The sequence below is a fragment of the Mustela nigripes genome, chromosome 3 (assembly GCF_022355385.1).
Source record: "Mustela nigripes isolate SB6536 chromosome 3, MUSNIG.SB6536, whole genome shotgun sequence".
Classification (NCBI taxonomy): domain Eukaryota; kingdom Metazoa; phylum Chordata; class Mammalia; order Carnivora; family Mustelidae; genus Mustela; species Mustela nigripes.
This window is the reverse complement of record NC_081559.1, coordinates 124,989,146-125,005,116: the sequence shown is the minus strand read 5'-3', so window position 1 is coordinate 125,005,116 and position 15,971 is coordinate 124,989,146. Positions and strand designations below refer to the sequence as shown.

The 15,971-nt window shown below is 43.5% G+C and overlaps 1 protein-coding gene across 9 annotated transcripts in view; it reads right to left on the bottom strand.

Annotated features, from left to right (window-relative positions):
* Positions 1-15,971, bottom strand: part of FAM110B (family with sequence similarity 110 member B) — a 184,365-nt gene that overhangs the window by 84,436 nt on the left and 83,958 nt on the right. The gene's annotated exons all lie outside the window — the stretch shown is intronic.

Here is a 15,971-nt window from a genome sequence, read left to right as displayed (position 1 = left end):
CAGAAGGATTTAGAAACTAGTAAGCACGTTTCCATGGTAACAGGCTGCTCTGCCAAGGAGAGATCAGTTCACACATTCCCTATAACCCAGCGACCACAGGAGGAAGAGATCTGCATTTCAGGTTTTCAGGATCACCGTCAACTATGATTTTTGCTAGTGTAATTATTTTTATTAGAATGCACACATGGCGGGCACCTGGATGGCTCAGTGGGTTAAGCCTCTGCCTTTGGCTCAGGTCATGATCTCAGGGTCCCCGGATTAAGGCCCGCATCGGGCTCTCTGCTCAGCAAGGAGCCTGCTCTCTCTGCCTACTTGTGACCTCTGACTCTCTGTCAGATAAATAAATAAAATCTTTAAAAAAAAAAAAAAGAATGCACATAGCATTAATGTTGGTAAGTTACCTGAGCATCATGTTTTTCTCACCTCTTCAAGGTGTCAATGACCATTGGGAATGTGCTCTGAGGGAGGCATGGTGGTGATAAAGTCACTCACAGATTTCACTTTAATTCATGCTGTGGGTTACAGCTCACCTGGTTATAAAAGTCTGATGTGGAATCCTGATGGAGAAGGGACTGAGCCTCAAAGCTAGACACGTATAACATCATTCATGTACATCAAGCAGACCAGGTGGCTTCGTGAACACAGCTGGACAATGGAGTTGAGACAAATAACCAAGGGATTATCAGAAGGATCAGGCAGAACATGGTTTCTGTAAAGACAAAGGCTTATGCCCCAACTGGAAACAAGAAGCACAGAAGATGCTCTATAACCCAGAAACGAGTAGCCACTAATCCCTAAATTGGGGCATCTCCATTAGGCTTCAAATAGAACTTGGGTTGGAGAGATGAGCATAAAAATGCCCTTCTCTTTGGTCTTACAATGCTCGACTTCTGGGGTGGTTTTAACTTCTGGCCTATTACAGAGATTGTACGGTCAAAAATTCACTAGACTGGTGAAGACAAGGCCACACTTGGGCCACACCTGGACCACATCTGCAAGGCACAGCCGGACCATATCTGCAAGGCACAGCTGGGCTACACCTGTAAGGCACAGCTAGACCATACCTGCAAGGCACAGCCAGGACACACCTGTAAGGCACAGCTGACCCCAAGCAGAAAGCAGTCCCACAAGGATGGAACTTGTGTGATTTGGTTTCCTCATCTGTACCAAGGGGATGTTGGGAGGATGAAGTGAGAAAACTCCAGGGAAATGCTTAAAAGTGGGCAAAGCGCACAATCATCCCAGAAATGTCCTCTGCTATATATTATTACTGTGGATTAGTATTGGTACTATTAAAAATGAGGCAGTGTCCTTCACGAGGCCTCGCGGGGAAAACCCCAGAGCAACCCTTATAAATGATGAGATGAAGGGGCGCCTGGGTGGCTCAGTGGGTTAAAGCCTCTGCCTTCAGCTCGGGTCATGATCCCAGGGTCCTGGGATTGAGCCCCGCATCGGGCTCTCTGCTCAGCGGGGAGCCTGCTTCCTCCTCTCCCTCTCTCTCTGTCTACTTGTGATCTCTGTCAAATAAATAAATAAAATCTTAAAAAAATAAATAAATAAATGATGAGATGAAAACACTGAGCTTCTCAAAGGAACTTTCCAAAAGAGTATACAGACACCTTAGGCTTTATTTTGAATAAAACTAATTCATTGAAGATCTGCTCCTGAATCTTGCTAATGTAGGATGCATTTGGGGAGAAGTACAAAGATCATACTTCAGAAGTATAGGTTATAAAATTTTCTAGAAGATGCCATCATGGCAAAAATATGTTTTTTAAAGTAAAAACTAGTTTGGTGCCATGTTACTTCTATGAAATGCTTTCTTTGAAAATATGATTACCTGATCTAAAAATAAATAAGGACTACGCGAACTTTTACCACAAATAACTAGCTTAGACATAAAACTTATCAGTGCACAAATATTATATCTATTTCTCAAATTCTCTGTATCAAATCATTACAATGTTAGGTATTTATGATTTCCTCCAAGCCGGTGAATGTGTTTTCAAACTGTCATAATTATTTTCGTCTTTATTTTGTTCATAATCCATTTATCATACCAAACAGAATAACCGCAAGGTAAAACCATGCTAATCAGGAAAAAATAAATAAATAAAAATGACCAGGGAAAGAAATGTATTTTGGCAGTAGAAGGTAATGGCTTTGGGCTCAGATTCTATTATTATTATTATTATTATTTGTGGAAAGCAAAACTCATAAAACTAAGGCACCCACAAATAGATCAATTTATGAAACTGAATTACTGTGAATTTAAAGCACCACGTTTTAAGCACTACACTGAGGGAAGCAGCAGTCAAAATAGAAGCAGTAAACATTGAAACAGATCCCCGGTGAAAATGATGTGGTTGACAGAGATCTGGAATGTTCTCAGAACAGCAGAGATTATAGCTTAGCCACGGATGACCTTCAAGGGACAAAATGCTTTATGAGCCCCGTACACTAAAGTTCACCGATTCACATGGGTGATACACAAAGGCAGCAAATGATAGACAGTATTAAGACCACAGAGTTGATGTGAAATAAACCACTCATCTGTGAAGGTTTTATTTTAGCTTCTCCCTGCCCTTTGTTGGACCATTTGATTGTCATCCTAAAACTTCGACGCTTTATTGCAGAGTTTTCACCACTGCTAAAGGAATATTCATGGCGCGCGCTCTGATCCTGTCAAAAGGCAGTATTTATGTACATAGGAATATAAAACTGTTGTAACAAGGAAAAATGTCGCAGATTTACAAGGGATCAAATTTATAAGGCAGCAAGCTGAGGTGCATGGGTTTCATCTTGTAAACCCTCTGATCAAAAAAGGAGCATGAAAAGCAGAAAAATCTGTCCTTGATGGTTTTCAGATAAAGTATCACTTCCCCTTGGAAGGTGGTTGTAACTCTTGTCACCCCGCCCAGCCCCACACTCAGGATTGAGCTGGGCCAAGCAGAAGGTGTAACTTGAAAGCAGTGCTCAGTGTTCTTGGAACTTTCACACAAATTCTAGTGCATCCAATCAAGTGATGATCAGAAACCTTCCTGAAGTTTGGAAAATGGGGAAAATATAATGTGGTTTATTAAACTAAGTGTTCATGGCATCCTATCAAAGCAGCATATACAATCCCTCTACTCGGATCTCCTCCAGGAAGGAAGAGGATACAGACAAGGGATTATGGAAAGAAAAAGAAACGTTTCATTGAATTCAAAATTTAACTACAAAATATGGAGAATTCCATCCTGAAATGTCATTTTATTATAGGAGTTCTAAACTAGATATGTGACTTAAAAACATTTGGGCCATGATGGAACTGGGAATTCATCAAGTCAGTAAAACAGTGAAGACAGCTATGGAGTGACTGGTTAAATGGGGAAATTCACCGTTGTGTACAAGCTCACCGAATATATGTATGCACATAGTAAAATGAGATTTAATGGAAAAACCAAAGGATGTGATTATCCTTTAAAATTACAAAATTATTTATAATCCTTGCATACTATCACAAGTACAAAATAAGTAAATTTTTGATACTCTGTGCATTGCTTAAAATACATACTGTAATAAAATTTATTTTTTCATCTAACTTCACCTTAGCAAACATTTACTGGGCCCCTCCCATGAGCCAGGTGCTATTCTAACCATGAGGGATACCACTAGGGATATAAAAATGACTGGTATCTATGTTTTGTCATTGAGAAGATCAGAATTTTTTTTAAGGATTTTATTTGTTTATTTATTTGACAAAGACACTGAGAAAGCCCAAGCCGGGGGAGTAGCAGATGGAAAGGGAGAAGCAGGCTCCCCACTGAGCAGGGAGCCCGATGGGGGACTCCATCCTAGGACCCCGGGGATCATGACCTGAGCTGAAGGCAGATGCTTAACGGACTGAGCCACCCAGGTGCCCAGGAGATCAGATTAGAGAGGAAAGGAGAAACCAATGGAATTGAAAGGATGGATCTCAGTGCAGAAGGAAAAGTGTAGAAGAGGCCATGAGACCACCTGAGGGTAGCATGTAGGGGTAAATCACGGGAGTCTAGGGTAATGAAGCCATTCTGGAAGGAATGCACATAAGCAGACTCCTGAAACTGAGTGCCAGGCCAGGAACAGTCTAAACCCAAGATCAAGGGTGTTGAGAACTTGGTATTATAGAGGCTGGGTATCCTTTCATAATCCTACACGGAAGTTTTCATGGGGGCAGGGGCACAGACAGAGAAGAAGAGGTAAACAGACTATCATGGGGAATCTTGTATCTGAAGTGAAGGGGCCTAAACTTCAAGTGATGGGAGTCAGCAAATGGTGGTGTAAGTGATCAGAGTCAGCAAATGGTGGTGAGCAGGGAGCAACCTCACACTTTAAATCACCTGTGCCCTTCGAAGTATGCAGGTAGACCTAAGCAGGCAAGGAGAAGAGCAAAACTTTACAGAAGGTAGGAGTAGGGCTTTAAGTGGGTATCTGGTGTTGAGCTAGCTAGCTAATAGGGAGTCTTACTTCTGGGGAGCTCTTTTGGCCTTACCCAACAGAAACATCTTTGGAAAGCTGCAAATTAATTTGGTAAGCCAACTCGTATTTTCCCATTGACAACTTACCCATGTTGACATTAATTTCATTGATTTTTAAGTTGGTACTGGGCCCTGAAGGGTAGAGCTTAGGATGTAATAAGAATCTTGATATTCATTAGTCTTCAGAGCATTTTTTTTTTTAGCGACAGAAATGGTCTCTAAAGTAAAGGTTATGTGGAACATCCATGTATAAAACACATGGACACACAGTGGTTTGGGCAGAAGCAGAGCCTCCAATCTCGATGCTGCATCAGCCTGGAAACCTCTGTAATCCAGGGACCTATACTGAAAACCAGTGATGAAATGTAATTCATTCATTCAACTGATGAGCAAATGAGGTCCCCTTGGCAGAGGTCTTTTTTCAGAGTTGTGATATAGAGGGAGACAGAGAGGTATATATGCTGGCTTTCCCAGAGAGGAGTCATGCTATTCTGAGATGCTACTTTTCTCCTGTGCTTCTGTTGCCTTAGGTGACAGTGCCCCACCCCCCACCCCAAGGCTGATGAATTTATACAATCTGTAGGTCTGTTGGGGCAGGGAGCAAATTTCCAGCTTCAAGTCAGAGAGCTGGCAGCAAAGTCCAGTGACTTGAGTCCCAGACGGCCAGTTGACCCATCCAAGTCCCCAGCCACTCCCCCCACGCCACCCTTGATGAGGACAGAAATGGAGAACACGGGTATCCCTGAAGCCGCTATTGAGTAAACAGCCTGAAGTGGAACTCTTGTTGGCATCTACTGCAAGTTTTCTGGTTCAGAGAATCCTTTCGTAAACCTCATCTGCCCAAAGAATATGGTTTCTAAATAGGAAGGAAACATTTTAGCTCTGAAGTCTGAGGAACATCTGGCGCATAAGCTATGACTGACACCCTTCGGTAAGGTGGATGAGAAGGCTGCACCTGCAGGCAGACAAACATGGGCTTGTAACTCGCCCCCTGATTACCTGCTCTCTGCCAACAACGACCTGTTACGAAAATTAAGGGAGGTGATTGATGCACATAAATGCTTTCCCACCCTGACAGGCCCCTGCAAAGAGCCCAGGAAATCCTAAATCAAACACAGCTTCACCACCTTCTGCTTGTGCCACAACATGTAAGTTATTATGTATGCTATGGAGTTTCTGGTCCATCAACACTGCAGCATCTTCAAAGTGCCGGGGTGGCTCAGTCAGTTAAGCGTCTGCCTTCGGTTCAGGTCACAATCCCAGGGACCTGGGATCGAGTCCTGCATTGGGCTTCCTGCTCAGTGGAGAGCCTGCTTCTCCCTCTCCTGTTCCCCTTGCTTATGCTCTCTTTCCCTCCCTGTCAAATAAATCAATAAAATCTTGAAAGCCCCCTCCCCAAAACCTCAAAAAACACTGCACTGTCTTCACCGGGAAACATACCAGTATGAACACATACTCTAAGAATATCGCCAGCCATTACCGACCAGTGTGGAGACCAGAGATCAAAGAAGGCAGTTTGTGAAGTATTTTTACACATCACAGCAATAAGGCACACATTTAAAACAGAGGTAACATTCACTACAAAATATCCTGAGATAGTGCACAGTGGTCTTACTTATGTATGACATTAAGTGCCAAATGAGGTGGCTACTTCTTACTTTAAAATAGAAGAATGTCTCAGATAGCACTTCAAAACCAGGTTCCAGTAGTCTTAAAAATATGAGATCAATGGATACAGAAGTCTAATAATCATAAGCGGTTTGAAATATAGATTAATGCATGATGTCATAACAAATAAAGGATAATGAAAAACCCCTAAGTGGTGCAGATATGGCATAAAATGTCTTCAAGGAATTTCTTCACTTTTTTTTTTTTTTTAAGATTTTATTTGTTTGACAAAGATGGAGAGAGAGAGAGAGTGTACAAGCAGGGTAGGGCAGCAGAGGCAGAGGGAGAAGCAGTCTCTCACTGAGCAGGAAGCCCTATGCAGGGCTGTCCCAGGACCCTGGGATCATGACCTAAGCTGAAGACAGATGTTTAACCGACTGAGCCACCCAGGTGCCCCTTAACCTTCTGTTTCTTAAAGAAGGACTTAAAGTAACATATTCATAGAACTCTTCCTAAATGCACTTTAGCATATCTTAATGGAGTGCTTAGTGACCAAAGTATGTTAAGAATTAGAGAGATGCTTCCAAAGGCTCCAAATGAGGCCATTTGTTTTGGTCTGGCACTCTTGGAGACTAGCTCAGAACGACTGGAGCGTCAGTTATGAAGATGTGAGCACAGTACACAGCTGATGAACAACAGGGTGGTGGGCAATGTCTCATCTACAGCCAGGCAGTTTCAAGGACTGCAGGAAGGAATAATCAGCTACATGAAAGCAGAATGCAGCATGTTACATAACAGGGACCAAGTCCCGGGGCAGATTCAAAGTGAAGAAATACACATCGGTGGGGGAGAAGATGAACATGGTCTTCAAAGGCCGTATGCATAAACATACCAGGTATATTCTGAGATCATTTATTTATGTTCTCTAAAAACTTGTCAAGTAAAACCTTCTTAGGCCCAGTTCAGCAAACGCCTGCATCTTTCTGGTTTGAAACAAGCCAGTGGTCAAAATCTTAAATCTATAAGGATATCAGCTTTCTAAGATCTCCTGGATGATTAAATGGTATGAAAGAAAAAAAAAAAGTGGGTCTTTTTTTTTTTTCTTTTTTCTTTCTTAAAAGTACAGCATGAAATGAACCACAAATGAAACTCTTGGAGGGTAAAAGGAAGTGAAGCCCTGCCTTCGCCCCTTATTTTTGCTGTCTGCTTTCAGGTTTGGAGCAGGGAGACAGAGCCTAAGGCAGAAGCACGAAAAGGCAGTGGGACTGGAGAGACAGTCACATATCGATCCTGACTCTGTCTGGCCAGGGATGACCACGCTGACAACCCCTGCAAGACGGAGTGCAGAAGGGGGTCTGGGGAATGCAGGATGGGAGCTTGCACCTTGTGCTACGCTTAGGATTGCACACTACTGGGTGGGGATATTTACCATGATTCCCGCAATGACGTATAAAAACCCCATTGGCATCTCAGTGGAAGCTCTTTGGCATGTAATCCACATTAACAGGTGAAGACAACAGTTCGGCAGCCCCCTCTCTACCTGGGAGATGGAGAGCAGCAGGGTATGAAAGGTGTTAAGCTTTTCTGTGAAAAGTCGTATTAAAATGAGATTCCAAGACCACTGCCAACTGGATGGAAGGCAAGCATGAGACTCTTATCAAACCACTTAAAACCTGAAACTGACACTATTGAAGGCCAACTGCCATTAAAATGATGCTTGAAAGCTGCGTGTTTGTCTCTTCAGTGGGGAGTGTATCCCATCGATACGTTGCACTCTCTCCTTGAGAAAAATGTCACTCTATGAGAAGAATGTCAGCTGTGGAGGTCTTGCTCCCAAGCACACCTCCCAGAAATACACCTGGAAGCTTCAGAGGACATAGGGAATAGACTCTTAGTTGGCATTCATAGATTGCTATGATCTATGAGAAGAGACCAAAGATGTAGTACTGGAATCTTTCATATGTCATGGATCTGACCTACCCATGAATTAACCATACTCTTCTTGCATGGAACCAGAGCTTCTGTTCTGCCTACATACATGTATTTTTTTAATGGAAGAAATGAATGGATTAACACACAGAACGTGAAGCTGGGGTGAGTGTGAACAGTGGGCATAGCTGTGCTCATTCCTTATTTTTCATCAGTGCTGATGTGCGCCTTTTGAGGTGGGACCTCCCTCAAGTTGCAAATTAAGGCAATTACTGAACTTGGAGCCAAATACAAACAACTGAGTTTCTGAATGTTGAATCCGTGAGTCCCTAGGGAACGCTGAATTTTCCCTAAAGAACAGACTTGTATCTCAACTAAATTTTGTGAACAGAATCAGATTGAAATGCATTTGAGGAGTCCAGATTTAAAGAGCTTTTCGATAAAGCTATTTATGCCTTGATTACTCCCCACTTGGACTAGTTTAAAGTTGGAGTTCAAGCTCTTCTAATTCTATACCAAAATGTTCAACGATAACCCACCACAAATAACTTAAATTTTCTTTTTTGTCCTGTCAGTGCCCGAGCGGCTTGTAGCGCATGCGCGGGAATGCTTCTGGGTTCCGCCGTGCCCGCTCCTTGCATCGGCTGCCGCTGCCTCAAGCCGTCGCCGCCGCCAGGTGGCGACGGTGCGGAGCTGCTCCAGCTGGGCCCGCAGGGGGGGCCCCGGGCGCCGCACGACTTTTTCGGTGCCCGAAAGTAAACACGCCATTAAGAAGGCGGCTGGATGCGAGCCAGTAGGCGGAACTTAGGATTTTGTATCTATGCGGCTGCGAGTGATTGGTTGTGCAACCTTGGTATATATAGACGAGCACGGGCGGGGGAGAGAGATCCCAACAGCTACGCAGAAATAAAGCTGAGGTCTCCTGGTCGTTCTTGCTGGCCAGAGCGACATTGTCCCCCCTTCCTTTTTCCACGAGTAGACGGTGTCTTTTTCTTTCAGAGAAACGATACCACCAGTCCTGTTGACACCTGGTGCTGCTGTGTCTTGTACTTGCAAAGGCTGCCATCAGAGTTTGTAAAAAGGCAGATGAGAAAACTACTATGACTTTCCTCTTTAGGTGTAGAGAAAGCCCTTCAGTCCTGTTACAGTCTACAAACTACTCTACAAATAAAATATAAATAAAGACTCTATAAAGTCTACAAATCCTCTATAGCTTGCTAGATTCTAAAGACACAGAGTACACATGTTATTCCTACCCCCCAGTTGCGTATAACGTGCTAGCAAAAGGTAGAGGGAACTTAACTGTGACAGAAACCAGGCAATGGTAAGTACGCCCTATGGACTCAGGGACTACAGAGAGCCCAGGATACGCACTCACCATCATAAGGGACTAGGAGTACGGGCAATGCCAATTTTGAACAAATGAAGATTTAGGAGAAAGTGAGGTCTTTACACAGCAGAGGAAACCTGAACTGGGCCTCCTATACGGGTGGGACTTCGATCAAGTTTCTACTCGTGCTTTTTGCTGTCGGTGGGTCTGTTTTCCTTCCAGGGGTCCTTCCAGAGGATATGCTGTGTTTTTCTCTCGACTGTGTTTTCTTAAAGTCTACTTAGATCACTCGACTCTGGAGACCTTAAGAACTGGCAATAGCTTTCCAATCTGGGCTGTTGAATGAAATTGTTACTTTCACGAAAGGTTTGCCGTGCTGGTAAAGAAATTCACGCTTCTTCAGGAAGATAATCAGTCCCTAGAACTGTTCGGACAACTGCAGAACATCTGCAAGTCTTTTTTAAGATTTCAGTCCAACCCATGCTCCCTGGGGGAAGGCACCAGAGGGATGCTCCCACATCACCGCTGGGAGTTTGTATCCTTTACAGTAAGATGCAATTTTTAAATAAACTTATCATATAATTTGAGAATCATATAAATGCTTAAAGCAAAGGATAATTGTAAGACTACCTATAAAGGTACATGGATATATACTAAATTGTGAAGAAATGGCTTGAATGAATTTGTTGAATAAATCAATGAATGGTAGAGATTCTTGGATTTGGCTCAAAAAAGTTGTCTTGTTTTTTTTTTTGTTTGTTTGTTTTTGTTTTTTTAAATAAAGGAAAAGTTAACTTTTGAAATGGGCCTCAAAGGAACTCATGGACTCTGAGAATGAGCAACTGGTAGGGAGGGCGGGGCAAGAAGCAGAGCACACACTCAGATGAGCCAGGTGTGTCAGGAACACGAGAAGGGTGAAGGAGGCGGACTCTGGCTGAGAGTGGGGAGGTCAGCTGAGAGGTGGCTTCAACTGAAGGGCTCTGGACTTGAAATCTGATCGATAGGTAACTGGAAGAAAACACAGTTTGGGAGCAAGGAGGTAACAAGATGAACAGAGTGTTTCTAAAAGAATTTTCTGCTTGCTAAATGGACTGAGAGCAGAGACCAGAGACAGGCTGACTGCTGTAATAAGGCTAAGTCAGCCCCGAGCTCTCTGGTGTTGAAGAGATGCTGTCGCCAACATACAAGCCCTGAGGAAAAGCGAGCAGGGCTTGAGGCCTGCCTGGGTGTGCAGGGTAAGAGCCAGCGGTCCCTCAGCGGGGCTTCCTTCCAGAGGAAGTTCCTCCCATTGACCGTCACGGCAAAAACTGGATCTCTCTGTCTGAGGATGATGCTGGGCTGAGCTCTGCTTTAAATGTGCCCTTTAGAGAGACCCATGAGACTCAAGCAAGAGCAAGAGGTAAATTTCAAGGTAATACCAGACCAGGGCTTTGTGAAGCTAAAGAGTAGGTATGTGCAAGAACTACCCAAAGGCCACGTGCAGGGACCAACTTCATCTCAGGTGTCTCAGTCTGTTAGGGTTGCTATACCAAAAAACCACAGACTGGGTGGTTTATAGATAATAAACGTTTCTTTCTCACAGTTCTGGAGGCTGGAAGTCCAAGATCAAGGTGCCAACATGACTGGTTCTGGTAAAGGCCCTCTTCTGGGTTGCAGGCTTCTTACGGTGTCCTTACATGGCAGAAAGGGCAAGGGATCTCTCTGGAGCTTCTCTAACCAAGGTACTATCCCATCACTTGGGCTCCCCCCTAATGACCTAAGTACCTCCCAAAGGCCCCATGAACTAACATCATCACAATGGGCATTAGGATTTCAACATATGAATGGGGTGGGGGACACATTCAGACCACAGCACCAGGCTATGGAGGAGAAAGACCAGTATGGAGATGATACTCCAGTATTCACTAGTCAGTCCTGACGGGCCTCCACCTCTCTAAACTTCTCTGAGTAGTCAGGATGCACAAACGCTTTCTCAATTTATACCTAATGATGGAGCAGACACTCAACAAATTGGAGAAGAAAAAGTAAGGTCTTGATAGTGTAGCTTTTCACCCATCACAGCTGCAATCACTCTGAAGGTATCTTTTTCTCTCTAATGGGTGTGCTCTTACGGTTCTTTTCTCTCATTATTTGACTTTTGGGGCCTCATCCCTTCTCTAATTAATTGAATACAGCCCATGGTTTCCAAGGAATTGCTCTGATAGTCCACCAGACATCCATGTTTTCTTGTGACTTTCCCATTGTCCAGTCACCCTCAATTATCCTTCTCATTCCATTCATGACCCCATCACAATAAAGAAATCAAAGGGCTGAAAGACCTGGGGGTAGACTTGGGCTGGTTTTTTTTTTTTGTTCATTTGTTTTGTTTTTTTTTTTTTTTAAAGATTTATTTATTTCTTTCTTTGACAGAGATCACAAGTATGCAGAGAGGCAGGCAGAGACAGAGAGGAGGAAGCAGGCTCCCTGCTGAGCAGAGAGCCCGATGCGGGGCTTGATCCCAGGACCCTGAGATCATGACCTGAGCTGAAGGCAGAGGCTTAACCCACTGAGCCACCCAGGTGCCCCTAAACTTGGGTTTTATACCCAGTGCATCTTGTCACATGGTTGCCTTTTGTTATCAGATTGAGCTCTTCAATTCTTGTATCCTCACCCACACAATGAAAATTCTAATGCCTTCTCTGCAGGGCAAGCGTGCGGACTACAGATTAGGCATATGATGCCTGTAGCACAGAGCTCCTAAGGCAAGCTTTCCACAGACTATGGGCTTCACTCTTCCACCGCTCTTTGTAGAAAAGCGGTGACTACACTAACAATGAACTGATCAATTCTGTAAGAGCCATTAATAATTAACAGTGAAAAACTAGATACACACACAGTAACTTATAGAATTTCTTTGATTAGAAAACAGCATTTTTAAATATGCAAATAACTTAATTGGCAATTTAACACTTTAAATTGCAATCCATAATGGCCTCTTGAACTTCACGATAAACAGGCATTAAATCTTCAAAAATAGAATGATACTTTCTGAGGAGAGGAGTATTTTGTTTTAGAGAGGAGAATATCCTTACATCTATCTTTAAAGAAGCCTGGAGAATAAAACAAGTAAAAATAATAAAACAAGTAAAAATCCCAGCTATTTTTGCCAGAGAATGCCCCTCTTCTTCCTCTTCTTTTTTAAAAAGCAGTGAGCGAGGTGGAAACCTGGCTCCATTGGGCTGCGAGGTGGCTCTCATTACAGTGGTTGGGCTTCGCTGGCTCCTGGGGAGACCTTGCTCAAGGTCAGCTGAGCCGGCTTCTGAGGAGCCACACCTGACTGTACCCGTGGAACCTGAGCTCTGAGTCATATTTGCTTGGCAAAGAGCTGATCTGGGAAAAGGCAAAAGTCAGAGATGCTAGGCCTGAAAGGTAGAGGAGTCGCGGACAAGGAACAAATCTTTCGTTACGGACGACCAGCTCTGGGAAACGCAGAAATGGAGAAAAAACTGTTTGGGGAAAACTAGCTCATATTTTTTGGTCAGGACCATTTAACCCGCAGAAAAGGGCATACGTATAAAGGTGGTTTCTGCTCCCAGCAATTTCTTAAGTACCTAGCACTTACACAATAAAAGAATAAAAAGAGCTGTCCCAGAGAAGTTTTAAAAAAGGAAACTTTCCAGGAGAAACTGACTTTATCAGGACTTAAGTTTGACTCAGATAACAAGAAACTAAAAACAAAGGCGAACATTGTAACTTATTCCCTGAAATTGCAATCACATGGATAATGCACAGAAATCAATGTTTGTATATCCTTATTAAAAAATGACTCACTGGGTTAAGCATCTGCGTTTGGCTCAGGTCATGATCCCAGAGTCTGGGCCCCCTGCTCGGTGGGGAGTCTGCTTCTCCCTCTCCCTCTGCCTGCTGCTCCCCACCCCTGCTTGTATGCTCTCTCTCTCTCTCTCTCTCAAATAAACAAAATCTTAAAAAAATGACTCATATACAACATATAGAAGGTTTCATATTCCAGGTTAAAAAAACTCAAAAATTTAACCAAAGGAGCATTACAAATCCACCTTATGCCTTTCTTTTCTCAATTTCCTTAAACAAGGAACCCTGGTTTTAAAAGACACACCCTGTACTCTAAAAACAAAGTAATCTTAAATGTAGGTATTGAGAAGTAGTGAAAAACATTAATGACAAGATTAGTACATATGCCTTCTTAAGGCTAATTATCTATCTAAGGTAAGAGCTCAGAAAAGAAGAAAGCTTAATGAACTTTAAATGCAAAAATCGCCAAAAACAGTTGAAAACATTTGGATAGTAAGACAAAAACTATGCTTTTGAATAAATGAAACAAGATGGGACTGGGAGGGAGACAAACCGGAAGAGACTCTTAATCTCACAAAACAAACTGAGAGTTGCTGGAGGGGATGGGTAGGGGGAGGGTATGTGCTCTGGTGAGTGCTGTGAAGTATGTAAATCTGGAGATTCACAGACCTGTACCCCTGGGGCTAATAATACATTATATGTTAATAAAAATTTAAAAATTAAAAAAAAGAACTATGCTTTTCACAGCAATCTTTACATAGCTTTTTAAAGAAATGCTTCCATCTTATTTCTAGGAAAACCAACACACAACTGAAATCAACTTGCACACAGTGACCTGACTTTATTTGCGAATGAGATACAAAGCTAAGAATTAGTGTCTCCAGTCCAGGTGACATTGCACTACTGAGTCATGTGGCTGAGTCCTTTCTAATCTCCCCAGGGCAGGACCTAGCTAAATAAGAATATCGACAAATATTGACAAACTCCAGACGGTTATGCCTGTGAAGGTAACCGACTGTTTTCTCCAGAATTTGTCTGGGAGGGAGGAAGAAGGGTCCTCTATCTCTCCTGTGCCTACGCCGTACCGGGCACTCTGTAGCTATGCCCCTAGCCTTCTGCACATCTCTACTAGCTTGCCGGTATTCTCAGTTGGTATGTGGGAAACTGAGGCTCAGAAAGTAAAGTCCATTCGCAGGCTGGTGAACAGTGAAGCTAAGGTTATACTCATGTCACCCCAACCCCTCTGCCCTTTTTTGCCCTTCAGGGTGGCCAATTCACCTGCCAGCAGGAGCCAGCTGGGTGAACATTGGTGAGTGTGACCATCACACATGGCTGTGTGTGGGAGTAGGGGTGTTGGAAATCATAAGGGAGACCAACAGGCCCATTTGCTGGGGGAATTCTTCTGCTTTTATATAGCACATGTCACAGAAAACTCCTCACTTGTGGGCAGATGGGGATCGGTGGGCTCCTAGAATGAGGTGGAGTGAAGCACACAGAATGCTGGAGGCATTCTCCATTAAATCTGCCTGTGCTCATGGGCAGCTCTGCAATCTCAGACCTGGGGATGGGAGATGAGGAGCTCCCTCCAGCCAACAGGAGCCCAGGGCTTTCAATTCAGAACTTTGGAAATCTGGGATCAGAAGACAAGGTCTTAAAGGTGATGAGTAAAGGGTTTCAGGGTATATCACTGAGGGTCACCTGCTGGCTTATTCTATAATGCCCCTCTGTCCATGGACTGCAGGAAATCTACCTGGTCTAGGCTGGTTCTTACCTGTCAATCTAAATTGGATTCTGAAGTCCCTGGAGAGTGGTAACATCAGTCCAACTAGGTCACGCATTACGCAGTTATAATAAATTATATAGCGCATTACATACTCTATAGGCAATGGCCCATTACATAGAGATGCTGGAAAAGAGGCTTGAGGAAGGCTATTAATCAAATCAAAGCATGTGGTCGCTCGGGAATATGGTGCTCAGGTTAAGACCGTATCCTCATGAGAGCTGCTCTTTACCACTTCGTGGTCACTGTAGACATCAGTTACTTGGAGAGCCATCTTCAACTTCTAAACATCCCCAATGTCCTCATTTGGTGATACTGAACTCCCAATCTCTCTGGAAAAAGGAGGAACCATCTGGACCTTGACCACTGTTCATCCACTTCCTTGGCTCCTTCATGAGATGGGTCTGGTTCTAGGATGTCTCTGTTCTCCATCAGCTCTGGAGACAGGAAGGAATCCTGGGGTGTTACGGATGTGGGGCAAAGTCCCCAGCAACACCTTCCACGGAGCAGGCACATTTCCAGGGCTGCTTGGCTCTCTGGCAACACGTGCCCCCTACTCTCAGTCTGTCCCTTGGCTGGCATTTAGGTACTTCCCTCTTGACATGACCTCCTTTGGGGGGCCATCCTGCAAAACGCTCGCTCCCCAAACTCCCAGGGCGCTCGTTGCTGGCCCTATACCATTTGACAGGTCAGAAAAATTCATTTAATTCCCCAACCACAGACAGTGTACTTCTCATTAAAGTGCAAAGATGTTCACTTTTTAATATTGTCTTCAAATCTAAATATCTGATCAGTATGATTGGTAAATATGACATGGCCTTTGAAAAAACCATAATTATTAAAGCAAATATGTAAAAGACCTATCACGGAAGCCCTTGCAAAAGCACACGTAAATCATGCTGACTGTTATTTTAGTCCTAGCAGAGACCTCGAAGACAGGGACTTTTTTTTTTTTGCCAGACAGCAAAATATCTGAAAGCTCAGCCTCTCAGCCTCTTTGTCATAATGTAATAAT